At 35.7% G+C, this 3,750-nt stretch overlaps 1 non-coding gene across 1 annotated transcript; it reads right to left on the bottom strand.

The window, feature by feature from the left end:
* Positions 1-337: 337 nt before the first annotated feature.
* Positions 338-444, bottom strand: LOC140713130 (U6 spliceosomal RNA). The gene has a single exon (XR_012094969.1). It is a non-coding gene; the product is annotated as a U6 spliceosomal RNA (small nuclear RNA).
* Positions 445-3,750: the final 3,306 nt, after the last annotated feature.

The raw sequence follows: 3,750 nt of genomic DNA, 5'->3' as shown, positions 1-3,750 counted from the left end.
TAATTTCCTTTTTCATTAAATTTTTACTATACAAAATTTCTTGTGTTTTTTATTCTTTTTTTTTTTTTTATCATACTCTAATTTCTAGGGTACATGTGCACGATGTGCAGGTTTGTTACATATGTATACATATGCCATGTTGGAGTGCTGCACCCATTAACTCATCATTTACATTAGGTATATCTGCTAATGCTATCCCTTTCCCTTCCCCACTACCCCACAACAGGCCCCGGTGTGTGATGTTCCCCTTCCTGTGTCCAAGTGTTCTCATTGTTCAATTCCCGCCTATGAGTGAGAACATGCAGTGTTTGGTTTTCTGTTCTTGCAACAGTTTGCTAAAAATATAGAACACTTCACAAATTTGCCTGTCATCCTTGCGCAGGGGCCATGCTAATCTTCTCTGTATGGTTCCAATTTTAGTATATGTGCTGCAGGAGTGAGCACTGTTTGTTTATTCTTTAATATAAAATGCCAAGCCTGACTGTACAACCTGACTTAAAAATAGATGATTTAGTTAAGTTACCTATCATAATTTTATTCAAATATGCAAAAATACATTTTTTTATACCCGGTTATATGTTGCCTTCAAAATATAAACGGGAACATAAAAAATACAGTTCCTGTTCTCTTGTATCTTTGATTTTATCCAGAAAGAAATCTAAAAACAATAATAATGTTGAATTAATATCAGTTATGCTAACTGCTGTAACGTGAGGAAGTAAAAAAAACAATGAATTATTCATAGCAGAAGGTAAATTGAGACATGTCTGGAATTAAAAGCAGAGATATTCTCTGTAAACTGACTTTCAAACATGTAATTGAAAATGTACATTGCCAGTCAGATATATGAGTTTGCAGTTTCCAAGGAATACCATATCTGGAAATTCCTAACTGGCAATGGAAAGGTCAAAAATGAAGGCTGTCATGTGAGGAGCAAGTGGAGAGAGAAAAAAAAAAGACTTAAACTGGATTCTGAGGACCTTCCAACATTAAAGTGGGGAAATGGAAGAGACACAAAGAAAACAGAGGTGGAATACCTTAATATCAGAAGGAGAAGAGGGAGTGGTGATAAAAGCATATTTAAAAAATAAATGTGCTTAGAAGGAGAATCAATAGACTTATGGAAAATATGAATTAAAACTGAGCACTACAGCAAAAAAATAGATGACAGTGCAGAGCTTACTGAGAGCTGGATTGATAGAATTAATCAGTAGAAGCCATACTGGGGTAGGTAGAAGAGTGAATCCGAAAAGAAAAATCAAGATAACACATATAGAAAATTGTGAGAGATCTGCCTTTGCAATGGAGGGAAGTAATAAGGTTGGAATCCCAAAACATGTGGATTATCTTTTATCTGCATAGTGTTTCCTTTTTGAAAATATATGTTACTGAATAAATTTCATAAATGTGATGCATTGGCAAATCATATTAATACATTTAATTTTTATATATTTAAAGCACAAAATATAAAATTATTAACAATAGTAATTGATCATTATTTTGATTAATACTTTGTAAAATGTCAGTAAAACTAACACATTTCTTTCATAAAATAAAATCAGAAACTGGAAAAGAGATTCTCTTTCTCAGTACTGTAGGAATGGGGAAAGGATTCCCTATTTTTAAAATGGTGCTGGGAAAACTGATTGCCATATGCAGAAAACTGAAACTGAACCCCTTCCTTATACCTAATACAAAAATTAACTCAAGATGGATTAAACACTTAAATGTAAAACCCAAAATGACAAAAACCCTAGAAGAAAACGTAGGCAATAGCATTCAGGACATAGGCATGGGCAAAGATTTTATGATGAAATCACCAAAACCAACTGCAGCAAAAGCTAAAATTGACAAACGGCATCTAATTAAAGAGCTTCTGCACAGCAAAACACACTATGAATCATCAGAGAGAACAGGCAACCTACAGAATGGGAGAAAATTTTTGCATCTACCCATCTGACAAAGGTCTAATATCCAGAATGCACAAATAACTTAAACAAATTTACAAAAAGAAAAGCCCCATCAAAAAGCTGTCAAAGGACATGAACAGACACTTCTCAAAAGAAGACATTTATGCAGCCAATAAACAGGAAAAAAGCTCAACATCGCTGATCATTAGAGAAATGCAAATCAAAACCACATTGAGACACCATCTCATGCCACTCAGAATAGCAATTACTAAAAAGGCAGGAAATAACAGATGCTGGTGAAGCTGTGGAGAATTAGGAAAGCTTTCACACTGTTGGTGGGAATGTAAATTACTTCAACCATTGTGGAAGGCAGTGTGGCGATTCATCAAGGATCTAGAACCTAGAAACACCATTTGACCCAGCAATCCCATTCCTGATTATATACCCAAAGGAACATAAGTCATTCTATTATAAAATCATGGACGTGTATGTTTACTGCAGCACTATTCACAATAGCAAAGACAAGAAACCAACCCAAATGCCCATCAATGACAGACAGGATTAAAAAAGATTGTGCTTAAAACCTAGGTGATGACTTCATAGGTGCAGCAAACCACCATGGCACACATATACCTATGTAACAAATCTGCACGTTCTGCACATGTATCCCAGAACTTAAAGCAAAATCAAAAAAAGAAATAAAGAAAGAAAGAAAGAAAGAAAGAGAGAGAGAGAGAGAGAGAGAGAGAGAGGGAGGGAGGGAGGGAGGGAGGGAGGAAGGAAGTTGGTCAAAATCAGGTGAAAATACAACATGAACCAAGGAATTTAAGAGAGCAGGAGATGGTTGTGTATAATTGAGGAAAAGAGAAGATGAATAATTATTTAGGAAATCCCAAAACAAAATTTGCACATCAGGTATAAATAACAATAAATTATTTTGCATTGAAATTCCATTCTGCTTGCATATATTTTTTTAGGCAGCCTAAAAAAACAAAAACAAAAACAAAAACAAAACAGAATTCTGTCATAAATTCTAGAGGGGCTGAAAAATTGTCCCACCTCATTTCAAAGTCCTATTTATATTCAGTCAGGAAATGGTGGCTTGTAGAAATACCTGACAAAGGAGCAGCATCTAGAGTGAAGTGCAGAATACACGTGTTGATGGTTAACTGATTCTGGCACCTGGCACATTCGTTTCCTGGCTCTCGGAATTCCAGAGCACACTCCTATATGAAGGTAGTCTCCTAAACTTAAGTAAAATATACATCTTTTATGTAGAGTTAAAACATTTATGCTGGTTCTGGGAGCTGACACACTTTCCCCTTTCCTCCCTGATTTTCTGTATCCCATTTTCACTCCCATATCACATTAGTTTCCTTCCTCTTCCTCTAGAAATCGGCACCGTGCTCTCTTCTTCACTCATCATTAGCCTGCACTGCCACTTCATACAGCTGTTTTCAGTTCTCTTGTGAGTTTATCCATTACTTTCCCCAAGTTGTTTACTTTCTCCCTGTCTCTTTTAAGGATGGAAGTGATTCCTAGATTTGGCCTCTTTATACAATCCCCTATTCCTTGGAGGTTTTGTTTATTGCTCTTCATTCTTTTTTCTTCACTTTTGTCTGACTGTTTTATTTCAGGGAGCCTGTCTACAAGTCCTGAGATTCTGTCATCAGCTTGGTCTATTCTGCTGTTAATACTTGTGATTGCACTGTGAAATTCTTGCAGTGTGTTTTTCAGATCTATTAGGTCCATTGGGTTCTTTTTCATACTGGCTGTTTCTCAGCTCCTGTATCCTTTGTGATTCTTAGTTTCCTTGGTTTAGGTTTTACTGTTTTCCTGA

This window comes from Chlorocebus sabaeus, chromosome 12 (genome assembly GCF_047675955.1).
Source record: "Chlorocebus sabaeus isolate Y175 chromosome 12, mChlSab1.0.hap1, whole genome shotgun sequence".
NCBI classification, from domain to species: domain Eukaryota; kingdom Metazoa; phylum Chordata; class Mammalia; order Primates; family Cercopithecidae; genus Chlorocebus; species Chlorocebus sabaeus.
Note: the sequence above shows the minus strand (reverse complement) of the source record. Positions and strands in the feature narration are given on the sequence as shown.